A 15,188-nucleotide genomic window follows, 5' to 3' on the forward strand; every position below is an offset into this window, starting at 1 on the left:
TGCCGGGCGAGAGCTAGCGGATGCAATGGAGGCCGAGAAGTAGGACTTTTTAGCGGCCTTCACTGCCATCTCATAGGTTTTCATAAAAACCCTATAAGATGTTCTTGAGGCTCCGTCACGGGCACCCCGCCATACTCGCTCTAGCCGTCTGAGGTCCCGCTTCATTTTCCGGAGCTCCTCGGTAAACCAGGGAGCCCGGTTTCTGCGGGGTCGCAGAGGGCGCTTAGGTGCGATCTCATTGATGGCTGCCAGGAGCTGGGTATTCCAGGCCTCAACACGCTCAGTCAATGAGTCGCCAGGGGGAGAAAGGTCCCGCAAGGCTTGACGGAATCTATCAGGGTCCATCAGCCTCTGCGGGCGAGCCCAAATTGGCTCGCCACCCAAGCAGGGTGGGGGTGGAACGTCAATCCTGGCTTTCAGAGCATAGTGATCAGACCATGGCACCTTCATCGAAGGAAACATGATCACATCTATACCGACGCCAAAGATCAAATCCAGCGTGTGGCCTGCTTGATGTGTGGGGCCCGAAACAAACTGGGAGAGCCCTAGTGTCGCCATGGAAGACACCAGGTCCAGAGCCTGTGAGGAGGGAGTGGCATCAGCATGGATGTTGAAGTCCCCCAATACCAATAGGTTAGGGAACTCCAAGGCCCAGCCGGCCACCGCCTCCAGCAGGCCTGACAGGGTGGCTGCTGGTGCGCTAGGTGGCCGGTACACCAGCCAGACAGCCAAGCTCACCTCGGAGCCCCACACTAGGCCAACACATTCAATGCCGGGGATCGATGGCGATGGTAGAGCCCTGAAAGAACAATCTTCCCGGATTAATAACGCCACCCCTCCCCCCCGGCCCACAGTCCGCGACTGGTGAAGGACGGAGAAACCCGGGGGCGCCATCTCTCGTAGGGTAACAGTATCCCCTTCGCGCACCCAGGTCTCAGTCACACATGCCAGGTCAACCCCCTGCGAGGTAAAGAAATCTCGCAGGGTGGCGGTTTTGTTGCCTATAGACCTGGCATTGCACAACACCAGTGACGGAGGTGAGTAATCCTTGCTCACCCTACCCTCGTCTCTTGGGATGGGGCGCAGATTGGAAGGGGTACGAGCATATCCGTATCTCGATCCCCTTCGCCTATGACATCTGCCCCCACCGCCATACCTCCCTCGCACCCCCACAGTAGGAATCCCAAGCCTCATACTTGCCTCCATTTACAGAATATAAAAGCAAACAAACAAAAACAATTACATGAAAACAAAACCAATCCCCACCCCACTCCCCAACCACCCCACCCCGACCCACAATAAATCAAAACAAAATAAAAGTACATGGATAAAAACCACCGCTTATGGTGGTACAACAAAGCAAAAAAATAAAAACAGTTTAAAACATATAAAAACACTTCCAACAACCGCTGCAGCAGCACCAGTGTCCCCGAAGCTGCGGCGGTGGTGAGCGTGGGCCCCGCCCCCTGGCCTGGTGGAGAATGGGCTAGCAGGGGAAGAGCCCTCCCCACAAACACACGGCAGAGCAGCAGCAGCGATGTTCCGAGGCCTCCGTGGAGCCTGATATGCTGAGGTGGAGTCTGGGGCCCGCCCCCAGGCCCAAGGTGGAGAATGGGCTTGCAGGGGGAGCGGTCCTCCCCAAGACTCACCGGCAAAGCGGCAGCAGCAGTGTCCCGGGCCTCCTTGGAGTCCTTCACGCTGAGGTGGAGTATGGGCCCGTCCCCAAGCCCAAGATGGAGAATGGGCTAGCAGGGGGAAGAGCCCTCCCCACAAACGCACGGCAAAGCGTGCGTTTGAGCAGGTTATGAGCAGGTAATTCTATTAGAACAATAGAATTGCTATGGTGTTTCACCAAGCTGATGGTTTGTGTCACTTCAGACAACCACAAGGCAAAGGTCATCTAGTCCAACCTACTGCAATGCATGAATCTCCACTAAAGCATCCATGACAGATAACCATCCAATCTCTGCTTAAAAACCTCCAATGAAGGAGATTTCACCAGCTTCTAAGGAAGTCCATTCCACTGTCAAACGGTTCTCACAGCTGAGTCTTCAGCTCATATCTGATGTTGAGGCAGCATGCCAGGATCCCCCGGTGGAGACTGAATGGAAGGAGATCATGTTAGAGCACAGGAATCATGGAGGTGGCAACAGGCAGCCTCCTCAATGGGGTAGGGATGAAATTTGGCTTCACAGGAAACTTTAGTTTTTGGTAATTTACTGCTGTTTTTTGTAATTTACTGCTGCTTTTCAAATCAAATCCTTGATCCCATTGCTCAGCAGAAGAACACAGGACCCTTGGGTCCAACTTGACATGGTCCCTTTGACACCTTCAATGAGAGGCTGCCCCTTCTTACCTTTGTCCTTGAAGGAGGTAAGGAAAATAGACAATCCATTTACTAGATCAGTACTGATGGTGTGGAGAACATGGAGCAAAACAGTGGCCCTTCACCAGTGGTCCCATTCCTGGATCATCCAGCTTTTAGATACACAAATAACTACTGTTCAAGGATTGAGACGGAAGTGTCTCCGGACAGCGCTGGCTCCCGGCCTCTAGAGTAAGATGAGCGCACAACCCTAGAGTCTGTCAAGACTGGCCCGTACGGGCAGGGGCACCTTTACCTTTACCTTTAGGCATTTACACAATCCGTATAATTTTCCAAGAGAAATTGCAAGGTAAATTAAAAGACACTCATACTACCTGGTTTCAGGTAGCTCAGGCTCATTCTTTTGCACTTCGTTTGGAGTGCAGGGCAGAGGGCCTACAGACACTTCCCTTGTTTGAATCCTTATGCAGCAGGCCAGCATATGCCCTGAAAGGTGCCACTTCCCAAATTTACAGCGATCTATTAGATCAGGATAGATAGGGTGGGACGCGGGTGGCGCTGTGGGTAAAGCCTCAGTGCCTAGGACCTGCCGATCGTATGGTCGGCGGTTCGAATCCCCGCGGCGGGGTGAGCTCCCATCTTTCGGTTCCAGCTCCTGCCCACCTAGCAGTTCAAAAGCACACTTAAGTGCAAGTAGATAAATAGGTACCGCTTTATAGCAGTAAGGTAAATGGCGTTTCCGTGTGCTGTGCTGGTGCTGGCTCGCCAGAGCAGCTTCGTTACGCTGGCCACGTGACCCGGAAGTGTCTCCGGACAGCGCTGGCCCCCGGCCTCTTAAGTGAGATGGGCGCACAACCCTAGAGTCGGACACGACTGGCCCGTACGGGCGGGGGTACCTTTACCTTTACCTTATTAGATCAGGAAGTGCAGGTGGGGGTGCTAGAAGCCTTCAAATTGTATAAGAATCAGATTTAGGCCACCCAACGGAAAGGCACTGGACTACTCCCCGTTCTAAACCATCTCAGCTCGCTAACAAGAGGCCTCCCTCAAGGTCATCCTCTGATGGCACTGGATGCCATTCAGGCTGGCAAAAAGTAATGCCTCCCTTTCCCCTTTATATTGGAAGGGCTGTGGAAAGCTTGGTTCATTTATTCATGTTTGGTGGGAATGCCCTTATGTTAAAAACTTTTGGAAGAGAGTAATTTCCATTATATCCGCAATTACAGGCCAACCCTTTTCTCCAAATCCTCCTTAGCCCTACTAACTTTGGACATAGACGTTGGCTCCACCGTGTGCCACAGTGAACTAGTAGGCTTCTTACTGACCGCAGCACAATTAGTGATAGCTCAGCAATGGAAGAACCAGGCTGAAATACCCCTGAACATAGGGGGAAATAATATCTGGGATACAGCAATGTCTGAGAGTCTCACTCAACCAGGCTTCCTCTGGCCCTCCAAATGTTTTTGGCCTACAACTCCCATGATCCCTAGCTAGCAGGACCAATGGTCAGGGGTGATGGGAATTGTAGTCTCAAAAAACATCTGGAGTGCCGAGGCTGAGGAAGCCTGCACTAGACACAGGAGGGCAATTGAAGGCATAATGAATAGAGAAACGTGGACCCCTTTCTTTAGCTATGTTAATGACCAAAATCAAGACCTTCTTTATGCAGTACCAATTGCTCAATATTCTCAGTGGAGAGGTTACATTTGAATGTTTGAATGCTGGATGCTTAAGTGTAGGTCTAGAGACAATGGATAAAACACACACCATTCGAGGTACTGCTAGATAAATGTTTAATGGTTATTGTATTTGTTTAAAAAGCAATAAAAATTGTGGGGTTGTGGTTTTTTTTACAAAAAAGTTCATTGCCGATAGATTCTGCATTACCCTGCAATGGGTGCATCTGAGAGCAGAAGTAGGCTGTGCAAGCAATGGGGGCAATGACATTGTGGGTGAGCATATAGCAAAGTCATAGTCATAGCTTCTTTCTTCATTCAGCACAGAGAGAAAATGTAATGGATGACTTAATCAAGGAGAGGATTTTCAAATGCCTATCAAGTAACTGCAGCCACCCCTTTTGGACAGCAGGCTCTAGAACTAATCTAGATTACAGACATGACACAAAGAACAGAAAATATTTTACACATGAAGCAAAACTTCAGCATTTAAGATTTATGATTGGTGCTTTTAGAATCTTCCTGGATACATTATTATATTTCTCTCTGTACTATTTGCATTAGTCTGTTGTCCCACTGGCAATGGATTACGCATGCTCCAGGCTGAGGCAGGCAAGGCGAGCGAGCAGGTTGGGGGGTGAGGGAGCAAGGAAGGAGATGGCATGGGGTGAAGGGAGCAAGAAAGGCAGCAGCTGAGCAAGCTGAGCTTGTGGTGATGGGTGGAAGCAGGCAAGGGCTCTGGACTTGTGGTGGTGGCCGGGGTTGAGTAAGTGGGACGGTGCAGCAGCATGGCTGAGCAAGTGGGGCAGAGTGGGTGCATGAGCTGCACTTGCAGCAGTGGGTGGGCAGCCTGGAATAGAAATCATCTGCATGACCCAATGTTTTATCTCCCTCCAACGTGACCAGAAAACTGACCCCAAAGGTGGGGCAAAGGCAGACAAGGACCAGATGCTAAAAGGGGATCACTGTGTTACCAGGGACGGGTTTTATTCGCATCCCCAATATTGTCCTTTTGGTTTTGCCAATACAGTGATTATTTTAGTATGTGCTCAAAAGGTTGAACAGCAGATCCAATCGTAACATGCTGATTTCTAGACAATTGCTGAATCTCAAGTATGTATTCAAGTCATATTCTGTGATGTGGAAGCCTTATCTCATAGGCCCAAATATGCAGGGACAGGCTCTGTTTGCCAGCGAAGGATGAATTCTCTCCACATGGTTTGATGTGCTCTTTCCTTGGTTACTGCTGTACCTATTTTATGACTGAGGTCTGGCTCTAGAATTGCAGCTGATGTCCTCCTGCCTCAGGCCATGCTCTGGAAGTTTTAACTTTGTCATATAAAATCATCTACAAGACCAGCTACCACCTCTGCAAAGACAATCCATCACCACGCCACCATGTCAAGGTTATTATCCTCAAAATTCACTTGACTTTGCATTTTAAGACAGCCTCAGATTCTCATACCCGACTGCTGAGTTGGCTATGAGAATTTGATGCATTACCTTGAAAAACAGTCCATGATGGTACAGGTGGTATCAGTCCCTCACGTATCAGCGAGGCTGTTTTTTAATTCTGGTTGACAGAAATCTGAGTTGCTTTTCACACTCAGCAAACTTGCTTATATGTTTGCTTCAGCATGTCTTCAAACCTCAACTCTTCATAGCCACACAGAGTTCGGGATCTGGCTTGGCTGGCAAGAATGGTTGGCCACTGGTTGGGGCAGGGAGGGATGGGAATTGTAGTCCAGCCATATGTGGCCATGGCTTCCCCACCCTTGATCTTTTTCCAGTTCCTGGCGCTGCTTGTCTGGGAGAACACGAATTCTCGGACAGAAGAGCATTTCGAAGGTTTTCCGACCTACTAGTCCCTTTTAGTTACCGAGGGAAAAAGCCGAGAGACTTCGCATGCCCTGGCCAGGGGGAGCTGGGATCTAGGCGAGGGGCCGCGGCGGCGAGGGAGGACTGGAGCGTTGGTGCGGGAAGGAAGGAAGGAGCCGCGGGGGGACCCGGCCGAGCCCCGGATTCCTCCTGGGGGATCCCTCTCGCTCCCGCCGTCTCCCTTCAGTCTCCGCGGCTCCTGCGCCCGAAAGCCGAGGGAAGAGCAACAAGCCAAGGTGGCCTTTCTTTGTTCTTCTGCTCCCATTCCAGAAGCCGGCCTTTTTTGCTGAAAGGCGTGTGTGGCGGGGCCTGAGCGGTTGCGCAGGAGCGCGCCTCGTCGGCCGCTTGGCCTGGCGGCTTCCCTCCGCTCCGGGCCCGAGAGGGAGAGGGAGAGGGAGGGAGAGGGAGCCCGGCCGTGGCGCGCCCGCCGGCGAGGTCGGCGAGCCGCCTCAGGACGCAGCGGGACGCGCGCAGAATCTCCGCCGCCCCCTCCTTCCCTCCCTCCCTGGCTGTTTGCGTCTCGCCCCCCGGCCGGCCGGCCGGCTGGGAGCTGCGGAGGAGGGAGGCGGCGGCGGCGGCGGCGGCGCGCTCTGGAGCCGAGCCAGGCTCGCTCTCTCCGAGAGACCGTTAGCGGCGTCGGGGCCGGGGATGTGGTCGCCTAGGGAAAGCGCTCCTGGCAGACGCGGGCAGAGCAGCAGCGAGCGAGAGAAGGGGCTGCGCCTCCGGGCCAGCAAGTCCGCACAAATGGATGCCGCCGCCGCCGCCGCCCTCTGTTAGGCCAAAGGCCCGAGGAAACTGGATTTAATGGGATGCTTTCTTTCTGGCAAAAGGGGGATTGAAATCTGAATTGCTCCGCCGCCGCCGCCGCCGCTGCTCCTGTTGAGGTGGAGGGAAAGGTAACGCGAGTCTTTGTTTCCATCAAGGGGGAAGCCATTGAGAACATGCAGCATTTTCCTTTTCCTTAAAAAAAAAGGGGGGGAGGCTGAAGGGAAGCACAAACTGTAGCTGCTTTATGATGCCATTTTTCTAGGATCTCATTATAACATGGAATCGCTAGGTCTTCCCATTTAAAAAATAGGTTTTTAATGCCTAGGTTTCGGAAAACCATTACGTTGCAGGAGCTGAGAGAGGGAAAGCAATGCGGATTGGCTTTGGGTGTGCTGGGGTTGTGGCTGGGGGTGTGAGGAGAAAGGTACAAGGAATTATCTAAATTCAAACAAGTCTGGGAGCCTTTTACTAGGATCTGCTAATATGGAGCTGTTCCTTTGCACTCTAAATGCATGCAGCCTGTTTAATGCACAGCTTGAGGCTTGTAAAAGGTGAAACCTCTGGAATATTTTTTGTTTTCATTCAAACATTAGACTCTCCTATTCTCTTTCTGGCAAGTTGTTTCACATTCAGTAAATCAATCAGTTTCCCATTATTTTGAGATCTTTGCTTCTCTCTCTCTCCCCCCCCCTCCCATGCTGCAAATGAATCCATATGAGATGACTTTCCTGATTGTGTTATTAGGCATGCTCACTGCTGAGTGGGGAAAGCAGAAAAGTAGATTGCAGCATCCATGCAAAATTTCCAAAAGAAACAATTGTCTCTATTAATGGTACTGGCAGAGGTTTAATAAAACACATGCAGACAAGCAAACGATCCAGCAGCACTCTTTCTGAAGCAGGCAGAGGCTACCCTAAAGGAACAAAATAGATAAAGATGAACTGTAGAAATGAACAAGTACAAATAACGGAGACCATTATTTTTGAAAACTAGAGAAAGGGGTGTTTTCTAGCTTGACTGTATGAGGTTGTGTATATATTTGCAGTCTGTATGTGCACTTTGAAAGTGCCAACACTGATGGTGAGAATCCACCGAACCTGTTTGAGCTCCACCTTTGGCAGCATCGGAAGGGGTTTAACCAGAATTACATTGCACCAGGTTTAATTTGGATTCACACTGGAGTAGCTTCCTACCCACAATATTTCTCATGAAATGTGTCATGTCTGATTTGTATGCCAGTGTTGTATCCCGACCCCTAACTAAGCACCAAAGAGTAAAACGACATGGGTGGTTATTTTTCCTATCCGGTACTGTCAGGATGGCAGAGGGCCCAACAGACAGGCTGCCCTGTGAATAGCTGACCATGGACTGCTGACCACGGCAATATTGTTTCTGTTCTGGCTGCAGAAGAGCAGTTTGTAGCTACTTGTTCTAACCTTTTCTGGCACAAGGTACTCGCTCCAGAAAATATGTTGCAGATCATGTGTTCTTATATTGAAGAGTGACACCATTAGTCTGCCTCAGCTACTGCTATTCAGGCCATGGTTCCAAAATAGTTTAACTCTTTGTGTGATGTGCACAATTGCATTGTTGCAAACTGGTGTTATCAAGTGGGCTCAGCATCAATTTGTCAGGATTTAGTTTCTACCATTATGGAAAAGTATCCTTATGGTTCCTGAATCAAACTTTCAGAAACAGGAGCAGGGAGGGCTCAGAGCTGGTGATGGGGCTTAGCTCAGAGCAGGCTTAGCTCTGCAAGCTACATGCCAAGTGCCCCAAGTTCACTTTGCTGCATCTCAAGTTGAAAGGCTCTCAGTTTGCAAGGCCCATTCAAAAAGAAGAGAGGCGTGTCATCTGTGGACCAGTTTTGCCATTCAGGCATAAAAAGCAGTGCCATCTCTTTAAGGGTGGTTCACTCTTTTTGCCACAACTGTATGTGTGCAGAGGCATGTGCCTGTGGCAGTGGAGTGGGCATGCATCAGGCAGCTGTGGCTAATCAGGACTTCCCTGCATGTGTCCAGCACATGTTCTTGCATGTTTACAAGTATGCGTCTCCATTTCACGCGGAGTGTAGCTTACAGCTGCAAAAATGCTTGCCAAATTGGGACCTCCAGTAGCTTGCTGAAGTCAGTGGTGGCAGGGACTGGCAAGTATCAAACAAGGAACAGTTCTTGTGGCTCCACTGTGTTTTATATTTGTGGCATCGCTATTAATTTGTTCACAAGCTACAGTTGGGAGGACAATATCCCATGCTTCCAAATCTCCAGTGTTTGGTAATGTGCAATATTGCTGAATGTAAACTCTGGGGGCTAGTTTTAAAATAGTTTTAATGGTAAAGAAAACCATGTTTCTCTCTAGAGAACCTTTGCTGTTTCTCTGTAGGGTAATAGACTGCAATATAAAGTGTTTCTGCAAAACTCTATAGGGTTGCTGTGTTTGTGATCACAAGTCAGTGTAATTTTTCAAACCTTTGTAACATGTGAATTCTGCAAATATCCATTGTGCAAGTATCCCACTCCACAATTCCTGGAAGTGCTGGACTATTACTCTGTGCAAATTTTCACAAACCACAATAGTGGGAAATCAGCTATCCATCACAAGTTACTTTTACCACACAGCACAATTAAGCCTTACCAACTGCATATTAAGTTAACACCAGCTTGTACAGTCAGCAAAATTAAGCAGTGGAGCTTTTCCTGGACTGCATCACTTCTGGTTTCAGGTGAGGGGTAGGAGTTCCCATTTGAAGGCTACTTTAATGGGGGAGAAACATATCCTTGCACATAGAAAGCTGGCATGCCAACCTAACTTTCTCCAACATGCTATTTTCTGTATGTGCAGGGATGGTTTTTAAATGGAGAAGCAATCAGTCATGCAGCCTGCTCACCTGCAGCCACACTTTTACATTTCTGGGCAGCTGAAATGTTCATAAACATTTTGTGATACTCCCAGAAGCTGAATCAACCGTGATGGAAAACTTACTTCAGTTAGCTGAAGTCAAGAGTTATTGCAGCTGTTTGCTAGGGATGGTTCAAAAAGAGCAGCCTGGTTTTTACCTCTGAGGACATCTCCAGTGAGAGCCAGTGTGGTGTAGTGGTTAAGAGTGGTAGTCTCGTAATCTGGGGAACCGGGTTCGCGTCTCCGCTCCTCCACCTGCAGCTGCTGGGTCACCTTGGGCCAGTCACACTTCTCTGAAGTCTCTCAGCCCCACTCACCACACAGAGTGCTTGTTGTGGGGGAGGAAGGGAAAGGAGAATGTTAGCCACTTTGAGACTCCTGAAGGGGAGTGAAAGGCGGGATATCAAATCCAAACTCCTCTTCTTCTTCTTCTTCTTCTTCTTCTTCTTCTTCTTCTTCTTCTTCTCCCCTCTCCCCGCCCTGGGCTGTCACCTGAATAAAGAAATCAGAAGAGCTTTAATCGACTGAGTGATTGATTAAACATGTTCTAACTTGCATGTGATTAAAAACAATAGTCCTAAATCAAGAGGGATGCTTTTACTTGTTTTCAGATAGTACATAAGTGCACCATAGGAGGCATCAGCTTATAAGAGGAACACCGTCTGGTGGAAGAGAAGAGGGGAATGCATCTTACAAAATTGCATTTGCCAATTACAGTTTTTATAAGTACCTGTGTGAAAAATACTTCTTTAAAAATCTGCTTGATAAACTGGTAGCATCTTATTAGTTGGTTAAAAAGTTTTTAATTCATTAATCTAAACTATTAATTGAGTAAACATTGCAGCTCTACTTTTCTCGTTCACTATCTGATTGGGAAACTGAGGAAATGGGCAACTCCTGGCTCCATTTTTTCCTATTCTGTGCTTTCTGTTTCTGCTTGACCATAGCTAGTGACTTAAATAGTATCCAAGGCTATCTTAGACTTCTCAAAGAGACGACAGCACATGGGCTGTGAAAGTAGAGGCAGAATAGCAGCAGAAGAGATGTGCTTATATCCCTCAGGTTTCAGGTTGCAGGAGAAATTTTGGTTTATTTCTTGTTTTATGCTTATATATCACCTTTCTTCCATTATGGAATCTGAGGACATATACTTGTGGTTCTGTAGTGGCTGAAATTAATGCCTTCTTTAGGGAGAGCATGGCATCAGCTAGTAAAAGTTTGATATTGTTTTGAGTTCCTGCTCAAAAACCTTACTTTGCAGTTCGCAAGTCTGCTACAGGCCCTGGACACCATCTGCTAATCTCATCTCTAACCTGGGAATGGCACTGAGGCTTGGGTCTGCAACCTCTGTTCTGCATTAGAGACAGCATCCCCATTGATCCTGTGGGCTTTGACGAATGGGAGTATTATAGATTTTGGAAAGGAAGCCCACAGAATGGCAGTGTGTTCCCTTCCTGCAGAATTCACCTGGTGGGGTTCTACTTCCTGAAGGAGTTCAGGAGTTCACCTATGGTTGGTTGTTGTTTTTTATCCATAGGGTTTTGTTGGTTGGTTGGTTTTACAGCACACACACTTCTCTGGCTTGCCACTGAGCTTATCGTGGAGTCCTTCCTTACAGACTTCCCTACACTCCTTTCCTGTCCTTCCACCTTCCTCCCACTCTCCAGGGAGGGCCTTCTAGTCCAGTCCTCCTGGTCCCTCTTGTGCCAGGGCTTCTCCTCAACCCCAGCTAAAGTTCCCCTGTACACATGATCCAAGCTTTCTCCCAGTCTCTCTCACTCCCCTACTCATGCAAGCTTTCAATCTCTTTCTCCCACACTCTCTCCCATCTACTTCTGTGTGCCAAGCAGCGTTCCTTGTGCAGTGTTCCAAGCTGACTCCTTGCTCCTGCCCTGCTGGCTTTTAAGTCTCGGCCGTGCCTCACAGGGGGCATCCCTACAAGGCCCTTTGACCCACTGTTCTTCTGGCCTGCCCTTTCCTCTCTGTGAGAGCCACAAGAGGGATGTTGCAGCACCTTGCCATGTTCCTCCTACCCCAATGCTACACCCTGCACCAAGGCGGTTGTGGGAGGCTCTGGTTCCTGGGCTCTCAGGCTGCCTCTCTAGCCAAACCTTTTCCACAGGGACCTAATGGCCTGTTGTGGACCTGTCCTTAATTGCTTTCACAAGTCTCTTGCAGTGAACTATCACCCATGATCATGAGTGGATCATATGTGTATGTGAGGCTGCTGGCTGAGATTGCAGCCAGCAGATGTGGAATTCTTTGCTATCAACATTCTTATTTCTTTGAAAGCCCTTCCAAGAGCTTTCATCCTAGTTTTAATTGAAATTCACCTATCTTGGCCCCAGCTTCACAGAAACGTCTCAAAAACAAAGCAGGAAGATATTGTTGGAAACCTTTTCAACTCTCATGTCTGGAGCTCCTTGGCTGAGCCTTTGCTCGTTTCGTTTTCATGAATCAAGCAATTTCATTCCTTGTTAGCTTCTACCGGTATCACATCAGGCTCTGATTATTAACCCTCTTCCTGAGCCAGTGAGCCACTTTGAACCTTGCATATCCTGTCTCTTCGCCTCCCTGAGCATGGGGTGCAGGTTTTCCAAGTGCTGGTTTTGTCCATATAAACATTCTAGGTCCCTAATCCAGATACGCTGTTTATTTCCTTGACAACATGACAGCCAGTTACCTGATTTATTTTGCTCTTTTGATGCTTTGGGTGACTTTGTTAGACTACTAGATGCAGGCTAGCTAAATGCAGCTTACATTCAATGACAACCTAGGCAGGAGCAGAGGAAGGTGGGTGCTGTGGGTGCAGGCCGCCCTAGGTGTCACCCCTGGGGGGGTGACAAAATGCTGGGCGGCACTCACCTCAGGGCCTGCAGTGCGCCCAAGCCATGCGCCTCTCCTGGGAGAGATGTGGTGGCTTGGGTGTGTGCAGGCTCTGCGCTGCCCAAACAGTCCACCCGCTGCCTCCCTCCCCCCAGCTGTAGGGTGGCTGAGTGGGAGGAGGTAGGCAGACTCTGGAGGCCCTGTGGTGTCCCCCACCCTCGCCCGCCCCTGACGCCCATGCGGCTTCCTCCACCACTGAACCTAGGAAGTGGTACTTTACGTGTCTGGTAACTTAGTGGTACTGTAGGTAAGGACACTCATTAAACAAGGGGCTGTTGCTGCCATGGCCACTCCCAGGCAAGCTACAAGGCAAGTCCGCAGATTGCTGAGCACTGCCAGATGCACATATTGTGTTATACATTGGAAAGAGACAAAGCCCTGTGCATGGGACTGATGTGTTCAGGATGAAAGTGAGATGAAAGTGAGAGTGTTCGCTGGAGGTTTCTTTAATGTTCTCTCTGGCATGCTTGCTGCGTAGTAGTAGAGGGGACTCTGTACACCATCTCCCATCAGGCCATGTACTTCAGGTTATCCCTTTTCCTTCCCTCACAAGAACCATGTGAAATAATTAGCTCAAGGTCACCCAGGGAGCCGTATCAGACCATGTGTTTCCTCATTCACTGCTGGCTGTGCTTGGCATCTGTCTGTCTCGGGAGACAATGGAGGAGTCTGCCTTTGGGGGTGAAGTCAAACCATTGGAAGGTTGCAGCATCTTCTTTGGCCGTAGAGACTGACATGTTTTGTTGCACCTGGAGCAGATGAAGGCGTCCGCTCGTCCTGCTGCAGATGCACCGTGGCATTTCTTCTTTCTGAGCGCCTCCCAGCAGTCATTCCTCCTCTGATAACTGTGTGCCCACTGATAATTGACACTGAGCTAGCAAAAATGTAAGTTTTTTTCTCTCTTTTAAATAATATCTCAACCTAAATAAATAGCATTTTCTTTTCATTTCTTGAGTGTTCTGACTTGACTATTGATGTAGGCAGTATTGGAGTTTATGATGATGGTGGTGATAGTGATGACTTTGCAAACATTACTTGTCAGTGCCAAAGCACTTCTTCACTGTTCGCCTCCCAGCATTATTTGTGAAAATGCTTCCTTCCTTGTGTACATTGTCCTCAAAAGTGACATCACTGTGTAGTCAAATGTTCCTTCTTTCATGACTGTGGCTGGCAGTGTAGGTGTGGCATCATCCCATTTGGTTTGGGGTGTGGACACCCAGGTGACTAATCCAGGAAAGAAGCAGCTGGGGGGGGGGAGAGAGAGAGATTGGGCAGTGGGGGGGCACAAAAGCAGTAGAGGGGGATATGATGAATAGCAGGATAAAACTAAGTAAATATTTTGACATTTTTTATTTTATTTTTTGGTCTAGATGGGGAGGACCTCTATCTTATAGTTTTTTCACGAAAGTAAAAGTGGAGAATAATTGGCACAGCCCCTGTATCCTGAGCACTTGAAATATTTCACAATTATCTACCCAGGAGCTGCTGTCAGATAGCAAAGAAATGCCATACAGACCTGACGCTTTCAGTGAGCTTTTGTATAGTCTGCCAGCTATACAAAACTGCCATGACAAGCAAAGAGAGCTCAGAATCAGCACAAAACCCAGCAGTCAAAAATCTTTATGGCAGCATTTTCAATTGGGCTCCCTAAATCTGCAAATGAAACAACTGTTTCATCCTATAGCATCAGCATGTGTTTGCCCTTTAAAATGTAACCAAGCGAGAACATCTTTACATGTCTTGCTGTGTTTGCCATCCTTCAGTGTTTTGAAATGGGGTGGGGGAAGATGCGCAGTAAACATCGGCCCACCTGTGCATACAGTATCTGTTTAGCACCAACAGGTCTCTTTCTTTGTAGCTTTCCAGACACTTTGTTTTCCCCATCCTCTTTTGTTTGGGTTAGTCCTGATCCAGCACCTGTTGCTTGATATCCCACGCATATAATACATTGGGTAGTTAGTCACACTACTGCCTGCAGTTCTCCCCATCCCTTCCTTGTTCTTTTGCAAACAGGGCCAGATTTATTTATTTGTAGCATTCATAAGACACGTTACCAGCCATGTGGGCTCTGCAAGCAGCTCACTGTTAAAGAACCACACACTTGCACAAGGAAAAATACAGTAGCACCCAGAAATCAGAACCAGAAAAAAGAACAAAAACAAGCCCTTGTTGCTTTTAACTATGCTTCTAAAAGTCTGGCATGAACTTGCCAGCGGGGCTTCTGTCGGGGATCTCCAAAAGGAGGGAACCACTGGGGGAAAGTCCCTGAATCTTTTAATCAATCACAGAACCTCTAGAAATGAAGACAACAAAAATCAGATACTTAAAACCAAATTAGATGTGACTACTGAGATGCATGCATGCATGAATGAATGAATGCATGCACATACGTTTATCTAGTCAGGACAAATAGCTTGGGGGAGGCGGGGAGAAAGTTTTCAGCATGAAAATAGTGCTGGGGAGACAAATTACAGTTCCCTCCCCTGTGCTGTGGTCTCAAGCCACACACCTTCTGCTTGCAAAGTTTAAAGAGGACAGAACTGGATTCTTACATCTCTGTTGGCACAACTAGCCTAGTTCTCACTCATGGCCATCTTAAGGTACCCAGGAGGAATAGTGGGATGATGCTTTTCTGTAAGTACCTGGGACCAATACTGCATATGGCTTTAAGTCTTTGAATCATGGAATCCTAGAATCATAGAGTTGGAAGAGACCACAAGGGCCATCGAGTCCAACCCCCTGCCAAGCAGGAAACA

At 48.5% G+C, this 15,188-nt stretch overlaps 1 protein-coding gene across 8 annotated transcripts in view; it reads left to right on the forward strand.

The window, feature by feature from the left end:
- FRMD4A (FERM domain containing 4A) overlaps positions 1–15,188 on the forward strand; it is a 434,151-nt gene that overhangs the window by 232,656 nt on the left and 186,307 nt on the right. Inside the window, exon 1 of one of the 8 annotated variants that reach the window (XM_079993571.1) lies at positions 6,494–6,776. The exons of the other annotated variants lie outside the window; for them this stretch is intronic. The gene's annotated coding sequence lies outside the window, so the exon portion shown is untranslated. Of the gene's footprint in view, positions 1–6,493; positions 6,777–15,188 lie in introns of those variants that run through there. 8 annotated transcript variants of the gene reach the window in all.

The sequence above is a fragment of the Podarcis cretensis genome, assembly GCF_951804945.1.
Source record: "Podarcis cretensis genome assembly, chromosome: 10".
Classification (NCBI taxonomy): Eukaryota; Metazoa; Chordata; class Lepidosauria; order Squamata; family Lacertidae; genus Podarcis; species Podarcis cretensis.